The sequence below is a fragment of the Bos indicus genome, chromosome 9 (assembly GCF_029378745.1).
Source record: "Bos indicus isolate NIAB-ARS_2022 breed Sahiwal x Tharparkar chromosome 9, NIAB-ARS_B.indTharparkar_mat_pri_1.0, whole genome shotgun sequence".
Classification (NCBI taxonomy): domain Eukaryota; kingdom Metazoa; phylum Chordata; class Mammalia; order Artiodactyla; family Bovidae; genus Bos; species Bos indicus.
The window spans coordinates 3,005,095-3,025,029 of NC_091768.1; positions in this window are offsets into that span (position 1 = coordinate 3,005,095).

Sequence of the window (19,935 nt, forward strand, 5' to 3'; positions counted from 1 at the left end):
AAGTTGTACAAGATAGAAGTGAGATGGTAAAGACCAGTGTCACTCTGTATTCTTGCCTTAAGCCCCACAATTATCAATGGTAAGACTGACCAGGAACAGGACACTTCCAGAGCTTTAACTGCATTCCAGAGACAATGGTAGTTCTTTGTGATCTATAAATAAAACTGTGACTTTATCACAACTCGATGAGATGACTGGATGGCATCATCGACTCAATACACATGAGTCAGTCAGGAGTGCTGCAGTTCATGGGGTCCCAAAGAATTAGACATGACTTAGTGACTGAAACAACAAAGAAGATATCCAAGTACATTCATGAGAATTTATTTATGAAGTTATATTTAAGCTATTCACATCTCAAACACTGAATCTGCAACCTTCACATTTCCAGCATTTTTCAAATCAGACAATTAAGAATTAAACCACTACTATTCAACATAGTTTTGGAAGTTTTGGCCATAGTAATCAAAGCAGAAAAAGAAATAAAAGGAATCCAGATTGGAAAAGAAGAAGTAAAACTCTCATTGTTTGCAGATAACGTGATCCTCTACACAGAAAATCCTAACGATTCCATCAGAAAATTAGTAGAGCTAATTAATGAATATATGAAAGTTGCAGGGTATAAAATCAACACACAGAATCCCTTGCAATCCTATACAAAACAATGAGAAAACAGAAAGAGAAATTAAGGAAACAATTCCATTCACCATTGCAATGAAAAGAATAAAATACTAAGAAATATATCTTACATAAAGAAACAAAAGACCTATATAAGAAAACTATAAAACACTGATGAAAGAAATCAAAGAGGACACAAATAGATGGAGAAATATACCGTGTACATGGATCAGAAGAATCAATATAATTGAAAATGAGTATACTACCCAAAGCAATCTATAGATTCAATGCAATTCCTATCAAGCTACCAATGGTATTTTTCACAGAACTAGAGCAAATAATTTCACAATTTGTATGGAAAAAAACAAAAAAAACCTTGAATAGCCAAAGCAATCTTGAGGAAGAAGAGTGGAACTGGAGGAATCAACCTGCTTGACTTCAGGCTCTACTACAAAGCCACAGTCATCAAGACAATATGGTACTGACCCAAAGACAGAAATACAGATCAATGTAACAAAACAGAAAGCCCAGAGATAAATCCATGCATCTATGGACACCTTATCTTTGACAAAGGAGGCAAGACTATACAATGGAGAAAAGACAATCTCTTTAACAAGTGGTGTTGGAAACACTGGTCAACCACTTGTATAAGAATTAAACTAGAACACTTTCAAACACCATACACAAAAATGAAGTCAAAATGGATTAAAGATCTAACATAAGACCAGAAACTATAAAACTATTAGAGGAGAACATAGGCAAACCACTCGTCGACATAAATCACAGCAGGATCCTCTATGACTCACCTCCCAGAATATTGGAAATAAAAGCAAAAATAAACAAATGGGGCCTAAGTAAAATTAAAAGCTTCTGCACAACAAAGGAAACTCTAAGCAAGGTGAAAAGACAGCCTTCAGAATGGGAGAAAATAATAGCAAATGAAGCAATGGACAAACAACTAATCTCAAAAATATACGAGCAAGTCCTACAGCTCAATTCCAGAAAAATAAACGACCCAATCAAAAAATGGGCCAAAGAACTAAACAGACATTTCTCCAAAGAAGACAAACAGATGGCTAACAAACACATGAAAAGATGCTCAACATCACTCATTATCAGAGAAATGCAAATCAAAACCACAATAAAGTAGCAATTCACTCCAGTCAGAATGGCTGCTATCCAAAAGTCTACAAGCAATAAATGCTGGAGAGGGTGTGGAGAAAAAGGAACCCTCTTACATTGTTGGTCGGAATGTAAACTAGTACAGCCACTATGGAGAACACTGTGGAAATTCCTTAAAAACCTGGAAATAGAAGTTCCATATGACCCAGCAATTCCACTGCTGGGCATACACACCGAGGAAACCAGAATTGAAAGAGACACGTGTACCACAATGTTCATGGCAACACTGTTTATAATAGCCAGGACCTGGAAGCAACCTAGATGTCCATCAGCAGCCGAATGGATAAGAAAGTTGTGGTACATATACACAATGGAATATTACTCAACCATTAAAAAGAATACAGTGGAATCAGTTTAAATGAAGTGGATGAAACTGGAGCCTATTATACAGGTGAAGTGAGCCAGAAAGAAAAACACCAATACAGTATACTAACGCATATATATGGAATTTTGAAAGGTGGTAACGATAACCCTGTATGCGAGACAGCAAAAGAGACACAGATGTATAGAATAGTCTTTTGGACTCTGTAGGAGAGGGCAAGGGTGAGATGGTTTGGAAGAATGGCATGTATATTATCATATGTGAAACGAATCGCCTGTCCAGGTTCGAGGCATGAGACAAGGTGCTCAGGGCTGGCGCACTGGGATGACCCAGAGGGATGGGATGGGGAGGGATGTAGGAGGGGTTCAGGATGGGGAACACATGTACACCTGTGGCGGATTCATGTCAATGTATGACAAAGCCAGTATAATATTGTAAAGTAATTATCCTCTAAAAAAAAAAAAAAAAAAGAAAGAAAGAAAGAAAGAGTTAAAGAGGCAAGGCGAAGCTACTACACAAATGTACCTTACCTGCCTTGCTGCTTCATGTAGGAACCAATGTACCTGACCAAAGATATTATGGGTTCAGAGAGATGGTGCCTTTAGTGCAGCTGTGAGTGACAAAGAAGTAGGCACCAGTTACCCTTTAACGATTTTCACCTTCAGATCCTTTCAAAAAAAGAGATAAAACAGTAAATAACCTTTCACAAACTTGAATTCACATTGAATTATTAAAGGCAGTTGTCACAATACTTGATAAAATCAATTTGGCAATTCCTAACATAAAATAAGCTGCTACATTTGTAGAATATTAGATTTCAAATAGACCTAAAATAGAATAAGGCCTAATCCTCTCTCATCTAAAAAATGGATAAAAAATATAACAGAAAAATACACATTTTCCAGGCCACACTGTCTTTCAAAATGATCAAATGCCAAACAATTTTCAAATTAAGAGTATAAAATAATGTAATGATGAACATAATATATTTTGCACAAAAATATTTATTATTTATATATGGTAGTTGTATATGGAAACACTTCAAAATAAATTTAAAAAATTCTTAAAATATTTACACTAGAAAATAATCAACACCTCATCCTAGTCTCCTCATCAGAAGGAAGAAAGGGAATTTGTGTGTATGCTTGTATTCATAGGTGTAGACATATGTAAACACTTTCATGTATACACATATATGATACAGTTATTTCATTTTCTGATGTTAAATATCATATCCATGATAGAATACACAATGAAATTACAAAAAAAAAAAAAAAAAAAAGAATGTTCCATGTATTCAAGAGGAAACAATAAAATCAGATACACATATAATTCAGGTTTAGAAATATACAAACACTGTACAATATCTCTTTACCAGTTATATTCATCTTTTCCTAGGAACACTTCAACACATTTATCACAATATCGATGATAAATGTATAAACAGAGAATTATGGGATAAGAGTTTTGGAAACTGTTAAGAAAAAGAAAACTCAAGTGGAAATTCTAGAATTATAGGGAGAAGGGAGTTAATTTAGTCCAGCTGAGTACTTGTCATCTTTCATTACTGAATGGAATATATCCAGGTAATGAAAGAATGTAGGGGGGTGGGGGCTGATAGAATCTCCTTTACCTATAACTAAATCTCTTGGTAAGGAGACAATAATATTTCTTAGGGAGAGTATTTATACACAAAATCCTCTGACTAATAGCCCTCTTGTACAATTATTTTTGGTTGGAAACCTATGATTTGTGAGGCAAGACTTGTAGCAAAATACTATCTAAGCTATGTGACTTACAACTGAATTACTAAACAGAGCATATTCACAAGCTGAAATCTCCCTGCTGGGTGCACATGTCATTTAGAGATCTCACCTATCACTCTGGAGAAAAAAAGGAAAAAGTGAGGAAGTCATGCAGAATTTTTACGGTTGTTTTAAGTAGGTCAAGCATTTGTTCCCCTTTTACTTGTGGCCCTCATGTAATTCAAAATGTCTCTCTTCACCTGGAAAGCATTCCAGTTGGTATAATAAATTATATGTTGACACAAATTTTTAAGTCATTACTATCACTGGCAACATGGTGACATCAAAATGTGAAGCAGAAATAAGACTGTTTCTCACAGCCACACCAAAAAAAGAAAGGAAAAAAAGGAGAGAAGAAAAGAAAAGAGAGCAAGAGGGAGTAGGAGTGAGAAAAAAAAGCAAGTAGGAAGAGAGAAAGAAAAATCTGAAAAGAAGATGTTTTGTTTATTTGTTTCTAAATGATAACAGCTTTTGAAAGACAACTCTGATCAATTTCAAAAGTTCATCCACAGTCTTTTTGATGTTTAGTTATTTAGCTACTGTGGCATATGTTAAAGAATATTTGTTTATCTAATCTCTTAGCCATTTCATCAATATGCTGAAAATATCTGAGTTCAAGATTGTGCTCTGTTTTCACTATGTAATATACTATCGGTTAGTGTCCTGTTCATATTTCTTAGTATGTGTACTTGGGCTTTGTCCATTTTCTTCACAATTAAGTAAACTGAGAGGAATGGACTGGGAATTTGGGCTTGGCAGATACAACAATTACATTCAGAATAGGTAAACAGCAAGGTCCTACTATACAAGGAACGATGTCCAATCTCCTGTGATAAATCATAATGGAAAAGAATGTTTAAAAATGTATGTGTTGAAAGAAAGGTTACATAGAATGTCGGGTGTTGAAAATATGTGGTGGTGGCACTGGTGTGTTTGTATGCAAAACTCAATAAAATTTACTCTTAGAAAAAAAATTTTTTTTCAAACTTACCAGTGTTGCTTGATTGCTTATATTCTTAAGATTATAAAAAAGTGTCAGTAAATTAGAATAAAATAATCAGTTGATAGGATTATTAGCACAAGAGGCACAAGAAGGAGAAATAAAAGCAATGAAGTCAATAAAAATCAAATCTTCATTCTGCTGAGTGAAAATAACTTATTATATGATTATGCCAGTCTGGTACAAGGAATTCCTTTATTTTCTGAAGAAATAATATTATATTTCACACATTATTCAATATTTGAGACAACTCAGCAGTGGCCACAGGACTGGAAAAGGTCAGTTTTCATTCCAATCACAAAGAAAGGCAATGTCAAAGAATGCTCAAACTACCCCACAATTGAACTCATCTCATGCTAGTAAAGTAATGCTTAAAATTCTCCAAGCCAGGCTTCAGCAATATGTGAACCATGAACTTCCTCATGTTCAACCTGGTTTGAGAAAAGGCAGAGGAACCAGAGATCAAATTGCCAACATCCATTGGATCATGGAAAACACAAGAGAGTTTCAGAAAAGCATCTATTTCTACTTTATTGACAATGCCAATGCCTTTGACTGTGTGGATCACAATAAACTGTGGAAAATTCTGAAATAGATGGGAATACCAGACCACCTGATCTGCCTCTTGAGAAATTTGTATGCAGGTCAGGAAGCAACAGTTACAACTGGACATGGAACAACAGACTGGCTCCAAATAGGAAAAGGAGTTCGTCAAGGCAGTATATTGTCACCCTGCTTATTTAACTTATATGCAGAGTACATCATGAGAAACGCTGGACTGGAAGAAACACAAGCTAGAATCAAGATTGCCAGGAGAAATATCAATAACCTCAGATATGCAGATGACACCACCCTTATGGCAGAAAGTGAAGAGGAACTCAAAAGCCTCTTGATGAAAGTGAAAGTGGAGAGTGAAAAAGTTGGCTTAAAGCTCAGCATTCAGAAAACGAAGATCATGGCATCCGGTCCCATCACTTCATGGGAAATAGATAGGGAAACAGTGGAAACAGTGTCAGACTTTATTTTTGGGGGCTCCAAAATCACTGCAGATGGTGACTGCAGCCATGAAATTAAAAGACACTTACTCCTTGGAAGCAAAGTTATGATCAACCTAGATAGCACATTCAAAAGCAGAGACATTACTTTGCCAACAAAGGTTCATCTAGTCAAGGCTATGGTTTTTCCTGTGGTCATGTATGGATGTGAGAGTTGGACTGTGAAGAAGGCTGAATGCCGAAGAATTGATGCTTTTGAACTGTGGTGTTGGAGAAGACTCTAGAGAGTCCGTTGGACTGCAAGGAGATCCAACCAGTCCATTCTGAAAGAGATCAGTCCTGGGATTTCTTTGGAAGAAATGATGCTAAAGCTGAAACTCCAGTAATTTGGCCACCTCATGCAAAGAGTTGACTCATTGGAAAAGACTCTGATGCTGGGAGGGATTGGGGGCAGGAGGAGAAGGGGACGACAGAGAATGAGATGGCTGGATGGCATCACTGACTCGACGGACGTTGAGTCTGAGTGAACTCTGGGAGTTGGTGATGGACAGGGAGGCCTGGCTTGCTGCAGTTCATGGGGTCGCAAAGAGTCGGACATGACTGAGTGACTGATCTGATCTGATCTGATATATAAGATGAAGGAAAGTTATGACCAACCTAGATAGCATATTGAAAAGCAGAGACATTACTTTGCCAACAAGTGTTCGTCTAGTCAAGGCTATGGTTTTTCCTGTAGTCATATATGGATGTGAGAGTTGGACTGTGACGAGCGCTGAGTGCCAAGAATTGATGCTTTTCAACTGTGGTGTTGGAGAAGACTCTTGAGAGTCCCTTGGACTGCAAGGAGATCCAATCAGTTCATTCTGAAGGAGATCAGCCCTGGGATTTCTTTGGAAGAAATGATGCTAAGGCTGAAACTCCAGTACTTTGGTCACCTCATGCGAAGAGTTGACTCATTGGAAAAGACTCTGATGTTGGGAGGGATTGTAGGCAAGAGGAGAAGGGGAAGATAGAGGATGAGATGGCTGGATGGCATCATTGACTCGATGGACATGAGTCTGAGTGAACTCTGGGAGTTGGTGATGGACAGGGAGGCCTGGCTTGCTGCAGTTCATGGAGTCGCAAAGAGTCGGACATGACTCAGCAACTGATCTGATCTGATCTGATATATAAGAGCATATTTTTCCTTTATTCCTTATCATTAGAATATATTAAAACTATTTTATCTAAAGTTTATAGTATTATTCAGATTTTATATTTATTATTGAGTCTCTTTTCCAAGTAGTATTTTTCTAGGGATTCATCCATTTAATCTGAGATGTCCAATTTACAAAGTTCTCTAAGTGATCTATCTGATTAAACATTTGGATATAACAGAGGAATTTTATCTCTTCCTCTCAAGGCTTCAAAAAGAAGTTAACAAAAATAAATAAGTAAAAAAAAAAAAAAAAACTAAGGCCAGGAACAGAAGAATAGTGTAGAAAACCAGTTTTGAAAAACTGAAAAGATAGTGGAGATGTGGTGACTGGATTAACAGAATGAGAAAAGTCAAAACACAAAAGTTCAATTTGGAAATACATTTATGAAAAAAAAGTCATCTACCTAGAAACCCTTGAGAAACTCAAAGATACCCAAGAATGTGGCATTGGGGTTGTTTCTGGAAACAGAGCATTTAGTCACATGGCTTCTCTCCAAAATCACAAATTTGGATATTATTTTTGACTCTTTGCTCACCTCCCCAGACCCAAAAACAAATAATTTTTAAGATTTATTCTTTGGAGGAAGAGAATCTTTATAAGTCCTCACCACTAAATACAGTTACCTGAAGTTGGCAGAAAGATTCAAAATGAGAAAGGAAGAAAAAACATTTTTCAACTGTCAGAAAACTGACATACTGAATTGAACTGAAGAAAAGTAAAATATATCAAAATATGATAGAATTATAAGAAGCTATTTTTTTAAATAAATAAGAGAATGTCATGAAAATATTTAATTTGGAGAACTTGCCAGGTGTAGCAGCAGCTAAGACTTCATGCTGTTAATACAGGGGGCCAAGATTCAATTCCTTCTTCTTCTTGTTCAGTCACTTGGTCATGTCTGGCTCTTTACAACACCGTGGACACCAGGCTTCCTTCTTCTTTGCCCTCACCCAGAGCTTGTTCAAACTCATGTCCACTGAGTCAGTGATGTCATCCAACCATCTCATCCTCTGTTGTCCCCTTCTCCTCTTGCCTGCAATCTTTCCCAACATCAGGATCTTTTCTAATGAGCTGGCTCTTTACATCAAATGGCCAAAGTATCAGAGCTTCAACTTCAGCATCATTCCTTTCAATGAATATTCAGGACTGATTTCCTTTAGGATTGACTGGTTTGATCTCCTTACAGCTCAAGGGAATCTTAAGAGTCTTCTCCAACACCACAGTTCAAAAGTATCAACTCTTCAGCACTCAGCCTTCCTTATGGTCCAACTTTCCCATCCATACATGACTACTGGAAAAATCATAGCTTTGACCAGATGGACCTTTGTTGACAAAGCAATTTCTGTGCTTTTTAATATGCTGTCAAGGTTGGTCATAACTTTTCTTGCAAGGAGCAAGTGTCTTTTAATTTCAAGCCTGCAGTCACCACCTGAAGTGATTTCCGAGCCCAGAAAAAATAAAGTCTGTCACTGTTTCCAGTTTTTTTCCTCATCTATCTGATACGAAGTGATGGGCCCAGATGCCATGTTCTTAGTTTTTTCAATGTTAAGGTTTAAGCCAGGTTTTTCACTCTTCACTTTCACCTTCATCAAGGGTATCTTATTTCCTTTTCGCTTTCTCTCATAAGGGTGGTGTCATCTGCATATCTGAGATTATTGATAGTTCTCCCAGAAATCTTGATTCCAGCTTGAGCTTCATCCAGCCTGGCATGTCTCATGATACTCTGCATATCTTAGAGAAAGAGATGGCAACCCATTCCAGTATTCTTGCCTGGGGAATCCCTTGGACAGAGGAGCCTGGCAGACTGCAGTTCATGAGGTTTCCAAGACTCAGACACGACTGAGTGACCAACACACACACACACACACTACATATAAGTTAAATAAGCAGGGTGACAATATACAGCCTTGATGCACTCCTTTCCCATTTCAGAATCAGTCTGTTATTTCATGTACAGTTTTAACTGTTGCTTCTTGACCAGCATGCAGGTTTCTCAGGAGGCAGGTTAAGGTGGTTTGGTATCCCCATCTCTTTAAGAATTCTCCACAATCTGTTGTGTTCTACACAGTCAAAATTTTTATTGTAGTCAGTGAAACAGAAATAGACATTGTTGTTGTTGTTTTTCCCCCCATGGAATTATCTTGCTTTTTCTATGATCCAATGGATGTTGAAAATTTGATCACTGGTCCATCTGCCATTTCTAAATCCAGCTTGAACATCTGGAAGGTCTCAGTTCATGTACTATTGAAGACCAGCATGGAAGATTTTCAGTATGACCTTGCTAACATGTGAAATGAATGCAATTGTGCGGCAGTTTGACTGGCATTGGCTTTCTTTGGGTTTGGAATGAAAACTGACCTTTCCCAGTCCTGTGGCCACTCATTGGTTTTCCAAATTTGCTTGTATATTGAGTTCAGCATATTAACAGCATCGTCTTCTAGGATTTGAAATAGCTCAAATGGAATTCCATCACTTTCACTGTTTGTTCATAGTGATGCTTCCTAAGGCTAAATTGGCTTAACACTCCAAGACCACTCTAGGTGAGTAATCACAGCCAGACATCTTGGTTCAATTCCTAATCAGGGAAATAGATCCCACATGCAGCAACAAAATATCCCAAAGGCTACAGTGAAGGTCAGAAAGATCCCACATGCTGCCAGTTAGACCTGGTGCAGCCAAATAAATAAATAAAAATATTAAAAAGAAAATGCATAGTTTAGAACACTGAAACTGGTCCAGAAATTACAAATATAATAAAACAAAACAAAAAATCAACACTAGTTTTGAGACACTTAACTAGGGGAATAGAGGAGAAAACAGGATAAAATAATGGAAAATAAATAGATTGTGAGAAAATGAGAATCAATTTAGGAGATATATATCAAAGTTTTACAGCCACTATGGAGAACAGTGTGAAGATTCCTTAAAAAACTGGAAATAGAACTGCCTTATGATCCAGCAATCCCAATGCTGGGCATACACACTGAGGAAACCAGAAGGGAAAGAGACACGTGTACCCCAATGTTCATCGCAGCACTGTTTATAATAGCCAGGACATGGAAGCAACCTAGATGTCCATCAGCAGATGAATGGATAAGAAAGCCATGGTACATATACACAATGGAGTATTACTCAGCCATTAAAAAGAATTCATTTGAATCAGTTCTAATGAGGTGGATGAAACTGGAGCCTATTATACAGAGTGAAGTAAGCCAGAAGGAAAAACACCAATACAGTATACTAACGCATATATATGGAATTTAGAAAGATGGTAACGATAACCCTGTATACGAGACAGCAAAAGAGACACTGATGTATAGAACAGGCTTATGGACTCTGTGGGAGAGGGAGAGCGTGGGAAGATGTGGGAGAATGGCATTGAAACATGTGAAATGTCATGTATGAAACGAGATGCCAGTCCAGGTTCAATGCACGATGCTGGATGCTTGGGGCTGGTGCACTGGGACGACCCAGAGGGATGGTGTGGGGAGGGAGGAGGGAGGAGGGTTCAGGATGGGGAACACATGTATACCTGTGGTGGGTTCATTTTGATATTTGGCAAAACTAATACAATTATATAAGGTTTAAAAATAAAATAAAATTTAAAAAAAAGGAAAAAAAAATAAAGCAGAGAAGAAAAATTCTTACTTATACTGTACAGACACTACCAAAAAATGTAAATATCTGCTTCTAAATAAGATTATCAAGAGATCGAAACAAAATATGTATAAGAACATAATAAAGGGAATGCAAATTGGTGTGCTTACTATGGAAAAATGTATACAGATTTCACACACAAACACAAAAAGAATTACTATGAAATTGAAAGTGTTAGTACCTCATTCTTTCCTACTCTTTTTGACTCCAGAAACTGTAGCCTACAAGTCTCCTCTGTTCATGAAATTCTCCAGGCAAGAATACTGGAGTGGGTTCCCATTCTCTTCTCTAGGGGTATCTTTTCAGCCCAAAGATAGAACCCAAAGATAGTCTCCCTCAATGTAGGCCGATTCTTATTCTCTGAGCCAGCAGAGAAGCCAACACGACCTAGTAAATCTACATCTGGGCATTTATTCATAGGAAATGAAAACAATAACTCAAAAATGCCTCTGCATCCTCATGTTTGTTGCTGTTTTATTTAGCTCCTAAGTCGTGATTGCATTTTTTGTGACCCTAGACCCTAGACATAGACTGTTGCCTACCAGGCCCCTCTGCTCATGGGATTTCCCAGGTAGGAATAATGGAGTGTGTCGTCATTTCCTCCTCCAGAGGATCTCCCTGACCCAGGGATCAAACCTGAGTTCCTTGCATTGCAGGTGAATTCTTTATCACAAAGTCTCCTGGGAATCCCAGTCTCATGCTCTGCATTCAAGCTGGTTTTAGAAAAGGCAGAGGAACCAGAGATCAAATTGCTAACATCCGCTGGATCATGGAAAAAGCAAGATAGTTCCAGAAAAACATCTATTTCTGCTTTATTGACTATGCCAAAGCCTTTGACTGTGTGGAACACAATAAACTGTGGAAAATTCTGAAAGAGATGGGCATACCAGAACACATGATCTGCCTCTTGAGAAATTTGTATGCAGGTCAGGAAGCAACAGTTACAACTGGACATGGAACAACAGCCTGGTTCCAAATAGGAAAAGGAGTACGTCAAGGCTGTATATTGTCACCCTGCTTATTTAACTTATATGCAGAGTACATCATGAGAAACGCTGGACTGGAGGAAACACAAGCTGGAATCAAGATTGCCGGGAGAAATATCATTAACCTCAGATATGCAGATGACACCACCCTTATGGCAGAAAGTGAAGAGGAACTAAAAAGCCTCTCGATGAAAGTGAAAGAGGAGAGTGAAAAAGTTGGCTTAAAGATCAACATTCAGAAAACGAAGATGATGGCGTCTGGTCCCATCACTTCATGGGAAATAGATGGGGAGACAGTGGAAACAGTGTCAGACTTTATTTTTCTGGGCTCCAAAATCACTGCAGATGGTGACTGCAGCCATGAAATTAAAAGACACTTACTCCTTGGAAGAAAAGTTATGACCAACCTAGATAGCATATTCAAAAGCAGAGACATTACATGGTCAACAAAGGTTCGTCTAGTCAAGGCTATGGTTTTTCCAGTAGTCATGTATGGATGTGAGAGTTGGACTGTGAAGAAGGCTGAGAGCTGAAGAATTGATGCTTTTGAACTGTGGTGTTGGAGAAGACTCTTGTGAGTCCCTTGGACTGCAAGGAGATCCAACCAGTCCATTCTGAAGGAAATCAGCCCTGGGATTTCTTGGGAAGGAATGATGCTAAAGCTGAAACTCCAGTATTTTGCCACCTCATGCGAAGAGTTGACTCATTGGAAAAGACTCTGATTCTGGGAGGGATTGGGGGCAGGAGGAGAAGGGGACGACAGAGGATGAGATGTCTGGATGGCGTCACTGACTCGATGAACGTGAGTCTGCGTGTACTCCGGGAGTTGGTGATGGACAGGGAGGCTTGGCGTGCTGCGATTCATGGGGTCGCAAAGAATCGGTCATGACTGAGCAACTGAACTGAACTGAACTGAACCTAGGTGGATGAATGCATAAAAAAGGTGTGGAAAATATATATATTTGTCGAGTTGCTCAGTCATGTCCAACGCTTTGTGACACCATGGACCACAGCATGCCAGGCTTTCCTATCCTTCACTATCTCACATAGTTTGCTCAAACACATGCCCTCTAAGTCAGTGATGCCATCTAACCATTTCATTCTCTGTTAGCCCCTCTCCTCCTGCTTTCAATCTTTCCCAGACTCATGGTCTTTTCCTATGAGTCAGTTCTTTGCATCAGGTGACCAAAGTATTGGAGCTTCAACTTCAGTATCAGTCCTTTTAATGAATATTCAGGGTTGATTTCTTTAGGATTGATGGTTTGATAGCCATGCAGTTCAAGGGACTCTCAAGAGTCTTCTCCAGCACCACAGTTTGAAAACATCGATTCTTCAGTGTTCAGCCTTCTTTATGGTCCAATTCGCACACCCATATATGACTACTGGAAAAACCATAACTCTGACTATGTGGATCTTTGTCGACAGAGTGATGTCTTAGCTTTTTAATATGCTGTCTAGTGTCCTCATAGCTTTTCTTCCAAAGAGCAAGTCTCTTTTAATTTAATGACTGCAGTCAGGGTCCACAGTGATTTTGAGCACAAGAAAATAAAGTCTGCCACTATTTCCATTTATTCCCCACCTTTTTACCATAAAGTGATGGGACTGCAGGCCATGATCTTGGTCTTTTCAATGTTGAATTATAATCCAACTTTTTCACTCACCTCTTTTAACTTCATCAAGAGGTTTTTTAAGTCCTCTTCACTTTCTGCCCTTTGGGTGTTGCCAGCAGGATATCTGAGGTTATTGGTATTTGAACATTCAGGACTGATTTCCTTTAGGATGGACTGGTTGGTTCTCCAAGGGACTTTCAGGAGTCTTCTCCAACACCACAGTTCAAAAGCTTAAATTCTTTGGCACTCAGCTTTCTTTATAGTTCAAATCTCATAACCATACATACTATTGGAAAAACCATAACCTTGACTAGATGGACCTTTGTTGGCAAAGTAATGTCTCTGCTTTTCAATATGCTGTCTAGGTTGATCATAACTTTTTTTTTTTTTTTTTCCCAAGGAGTAAGTGTCTTTTTATTTCATGGCTGCAGTCAACATCTGCAGTGATTTTGGAGCCCAGAAAAATAAAGTCTGCCACTGTGTCCACTGTTTCCCCATCTATTTGCCATGAAGTGATGGGACCAGATGCTATAATTTTAGTTTTCTGAATGTTGAGCTTTAAGCCAACATTTTCACTCTTCTCTTTCACTTTCATCAAGAGGCTCTTTGGTTCTTCTTCACTTTCCTCCATAAATGTGGTGTCATCTGCATTTCTGAAGTTATTGGTATTTCTCCCAGCAATCTTGATTCCAACTTATGTTCATCCAGCCCAGCCTTTCTCATGATGCACTCTGCATGTAAGTTAAATAAGCAAGGTGACAATTTACAACCTTGACATACTCCTTTTCCTATTTGGAACCATCTGTTGTTCCATGTCCAGTTCTAACTGTTGCTTCCTGACCTGCATCCAGATTTCTCAAGAGGCAGATCAAGTGGTCTGGTATTCCCATCTCTTGAAGAATTTTCCACAATTTATATATGTTAGGTTGGTATAAATGTAATTTCAGTTTTTGCATTGTTTATATTCCCATTTGATATTAGAATATATTCTTAGTTAATGTGGTTGTTTTATACTTAATTTTAATGTGCACTTCTTGTTTTATGACTTACTACTGTTTGTTTTAAATTTATTTTAGACAAGGAATATTATATTAGACATAATGCAAATTTGAGTGATTTTCTTATTTGAGTTCAATATGGGTCATAAAGCAATGGGTCATAAACTAGTAACAATAACAACAAGTAATAAAAACAACACATTTGAACCAGCAACTGCTAATGAATGTAAAATGCAGTGGTGGTTCAACAAGTTTTACAAAGGAGACAAGAGCCTTGAAAATGAGGAGCATAGTGGCTGGCAGCTATCAGAAGTTGACAGTGACCAATTGAAAGCCATCCTTGAAGCTGATCGTCTCACAACTACACGAGAAGTTGCCTAAAACTCAATATAACCATTCTTGTCATTTGGCATTTGAAGCAAACTGGAAAAGTGAAAAAGCTCAATAAGTGTGTGGTTCAGGAGCTACAACAAATAAAAAAAGTCATCATTTTGAAGAGTTGTCTTCTCTTATTCTATGCAACAACCAAGAATCATTTCTCAATTCTATTCTGATGTGTGATGGAAAGTGAATTGTATACAATAACTGGCAACAGCCAGCTCAGTGGATGGACCAAAGAAAAAGCTCCTAAGCACTTCCCAAAGTCAAACTTATACCAAAATAGGTCATTGTCACCGTTTGCTGTGGGTCTGATCCGCTACAGCTAGAAATAGTGAAACTGAGAAGTATGCTCAGCAAATCATTGAGATGCACCAAAAACTGCAATGTCTGCAGCTGGCTTTTGTTAACATCATAGGCCCAACTCTTCTCCATGAAAACACCCAACTGCAGGTCACACAATCAATGCTTGTTATTGACTCATTCACCATATTCAACTGACCTCTTGCCACCCAACTATCACTTCTTCAAGCATCTCAAAAGCTTTTTGTGGGGAAAACATTTCCATAGTGCTTCCACAAGAGGAGGCCAAAAATGCTTTCCAAGAGTTCATTGAATCCTTAACCAGCGATTTCCGTGCTACAGGAGCAAACATACTTATTTCTTGTTGTCCAAAAGTGTGTTGACTGCAATGATTTCTATTTTTATTAATAAACATATTTGAGCCTAGTTATAATGATTTGAAATTAATGGCCTGAAACCACAATTACTTTTGCACCAATCTAATATATGCTCAGCCATAGAAAATAATGGAATTTTGCCTTTTGACATGGATAGATCTCAAAGGCATTATGCTAAGTGAAATAAGTCAGAGAAAGACAAATACAGTATGATCTCATTTACATGTGGAATATTACAAAAATGAAATCATAGATACAGAGAACAAGTTGGTAATTGCCAGAACTGCAGGTTAGGGGTGGATGAAATGGGGTATGGTGGTCAAAAAGTTAAAACTTCATTTTTAAAAAAATAGGTACCAGGAATGCAATATACAACATGGTGAAAACTGTACTGTACATTTGAAAATTGTTAAAGTAAATCTTGAAAGTGAAAGTGAAGTCACTCAGTTGTATCCAACTCTTTGCGACCCCATGGATGGTAGCCTACAAGGCTCTGCCATCCATGGGATTTTCCAGGCAAGAATACTGGAGTGGGCTGCCATTTCCTTCTCCAGGGGATCTTCCCAATCCAGGGATTGAACCCGGGTCTCCTGCATTGCAGACAGACGCTTTATGGTCTGAGTCACCAAGGAAACCCAAGTAAATCTTAAGAGGGCTCATTAAAAGAAAAAAGTATAACTATATGTTGTGATGAATGCTAACTGAACTTTCTGTGCTGATAGTTTAACAATACATACAAATTACAGAACAAACTCATATACTGCTATATTTCAATGATATTTCATTATTTTTAAGAAGAATATAATCTTCAAAAGTTTCAATAGTATAAAACTTTAGAACACAGACAAAGAGCATATAAAAGGCTTTAAGAAGTATAATCCTTAAGTGGAATACAAATGATCACAGGCAGTATATTATATACACAGTTCTTCAGTATTGTATGACTTTCTTTCTTCTTCCTATATCATACATCTCATAAATTGTCAAATCAGTATTAAGAGTGTTTCACAGCCATATCTACATCTGTGTTCACTGTTTTGATCAAAGAGCCAGTGACACCATTGGACCTGTGTTCCTCAGCAGGTAGATGGCACACGTGTGGTGGGAGAGCTCGATTAAGCAGGATATATGTTTATAGTACTGATAAATACTGCAGAATTACTCTGCTCAGATATTACAGTGATTTTATATTTCATCAACAATAAAGAAAATCACCAAGTTGTCAAACACTTAAAATTTTTCCAGACTTACAGGAGAAAAAATATATTATATTAATCAATTGATATAATTCTGTCATTGAGAACTGTTTTGAAAGCATTATTATATGTAATATATGTGAAAAGAAGTAAACTATATTTGGTTTTTAAAACTGAGATATACTTTTTTTTTCATTCTTGAAATAAGGACCTAACATCTTCAATATATATAGAAATAACAGAAGGTAATTAACAAAAACAGGCTTAAAAGTGGAGCGGTATGGTGAGAAAAAATACTTTTGATAAAAACTTCTTTGGAGATTCAAGATCTTTTACTCTCACAATAATTATTGTAAAATTGCAAAAGTAACTAATAATGAGTTGATTATAATTAATGTATTGAAGCATCTTCTATCACAAATATGATCCACTACTTCATGAAGAAAATAAAAGAGAATTCAAAGTAAATATTGGTTTGGAATATCAATTCACAAATACATCAATCACGATTCATTTAGAACAGTTCATTAGCATATATTACATGTTGTAAATGTATATGTTTAATGTAACTAACCAAACAATAAGGATCACAAGCTTTAAAAAGAAAGATATTCAAAGTGAACTTATCTTTCTTTTTTTGCTATGATTTCATCTTTTCCTAACCATGATTCAAATTATCTTATTTCATTTCACAACTCATTATCCACTCTGTCAGTATCTCCTTTTTTCAAATCTAATAATACATATAATGAACACAGATGATGACATTAAAAAGAAACAGTGCGTGTCAGCTCTTTCTCAAGTTGTGCACCATATACCGATTGTCCTTGAAGGGGCTTCTTCTAATTAATTGCCATCCTTTCTTTGTAGAGCAGTCACATTGGCAAGAATTGATTGGGCATGTAAGATGCTTCATTTAGTTGGTAGAAAAACCTCTTATTTAAAATAATCTTATAGTCAGTAAAATTAATGCACCCCATGCAAATTTACCAGTTTGATTTTTAATGTTCCTTTTCAATGATATTTTATAAGAAAATAATCTTAACAACAACCAGAAAAAAAAAAAAAGGAATTACATAAAATGTGTAATTGTGTTTACATATTTTTAAAAAAAGGCTTATCCTAAATTCTGTTTTACTTTCAAAACTTTACTGAGAATAATTACATTGTCTGTACTGATATTTAAAATAATTTGAGTGGCTCTTCTCAAGTATTTTTTTGACTATTGAGTTTTATCACTCTAGCTTCTTTCACTTGGACAGCCCAGGACATTAAGTACTCACACTTGGAGGTCCCTCTAGCTTCTTTCACTTGGACAGCCCAGGACATTAAGTACTCACACTTGGAGGTCATATAATTCTAATTTTGTGATAATTAGCTATGTTTCATAAGTTCAGAACTTAGATTCACGAAGTAGTAAAGACTAAATATGATTTCATTACTTCTATGATAATTTCTCAAAGCTTATTTACCCAAGAACAATTTTGACTTCATATTGCCCTGTGTTCTAGGAAATATACATCATACCACTCTCACTCATAAAATAACTACATTTGTTCAGAGATGAGTTATTCACTAGTAATTATATTTCCTATTACTCCCTTTGTTTTTCTTAAAATCTGTATTTGTTATTTTATTTTTGTGTGTTCTCTTTACCCATTTTTAGTTTTCAAATAATTTCAATGTTTAAAATTAAGTGATTGTTCCACAGCTTTCTTATCCATTCATCTGCTGATGGGCATCTAGGTTGCTTCCATGTCCTGGCTATTATAAACAGTGCTGCGATGAACATTGGGGTACACGTGTCTCTTTCCCTTCTGGTTTCCTCAGTGTGTATGCCTAGCAGTGGGATTGCTGTGGAAAGATTTGGGAGAATGGCACTTGAAACATGTAAAATATCGTATGAAACGAGATGCCAGTCCAGGTTCGATGCACGATACTGGACGCTTGGGGCTAGTGCACTGGGACGACCCAGAGGGATGGTATGGGGAGGGAGGAGGGAGGAGGGTTCAGGATGGGGAATACATGTATACCTGTGGTGGATTCATTTTGATATTTGGCAAAACTAATACAATTATGTAAAGTTTAAAAATGAAATAAAATTTAAAAAAATTAAGTGATTGTTCATATTGCATTATTTGTACTTTGGTAGAAAGGAAAATCAAGTATAAAAACATTTCAGATTTTGAAGTTCATGAACTGACTTGGCCTGGTAATAGTAGGGTATGTTTCTCATCCTGTATATAAGATATATTTTATGGAGACTTAAAGATCTAGGTCCACTTAACTGCTGCAAAATTCCAGTTTGACTCCTTCATAGTGAAAGTCTAGGAGGATATTTTAAAAATATATTGGATGCTTATGTTATATGACCAAAATTTGAAAACCACTGAAAATTTAAAAATCCCTGAACCAACTCTTGAGAGTCCCTTGGACTGCAAGGAGAGCCAACCAGTCCATTCTAAAGGAGATCAGTCCTGGATGTTCTTTGGAAGGAATGATGTTAAAGGTGAAACTCCAGTACTTTGGCCACCTCATGCAAAGAGTTGACTCATTGGAAAAGACTCTGATGCTGGGAGGGATTGGGGGCAGGAAGAGAAGGGGACGGCAGAGGATGAGATGGCTGGATGGCATCACCAACTCAATGGACACGAGTGTGAGTGAACTCCAGGAGTTGGTGATGGACAGGGAGGCCTGGCGTGCTGCAATTCATGGGGTCGCAAAGACTCGGACACGACTGAGCGACTGAACTGAACTGAACAGTCCTGAGACAAGATATTTCAGATAACTTCTCCAGCCTCATATGTTATTCTTGCTTGTTTAGTTTGATTGTGATTCACATTATACTTGTGAATGGTAGGTATTTATAACAGAGATGATGAGATGATTGGATGGCATTCCCAACACAATAGACATGAGTTTGAGTAGGCTCAGGGAGTTGATGGTGGACAGGGAAGCCTGGTGTGCTGCAGCCCATGAGGTCACAAAGAGTCAGACATGACTGAGCGACTGAACTGAACTGAACTGATACCAGAGCCTCTGAAGTTCCTTTTTGCTGTATGATAATATAATTAACAAGTCTTTGCTCTTTTCCATCACTTCTGATTTTGAGTGTGATTTGCTTAATTAACCACTAACTGTTTTTCTCATGAGGTGTTGTTAACTCTCCAGCACACCATCTTATGAGAATGTTGAAATAAATTACCATGTCTTCTGTTTAAAAGGTTGATCTGTTAATTAACATTAGCACTGTTTTAATGTAATGGTACTCATGTAAGTGCAGCTGTTGGAGATTGAATAAAATTAATC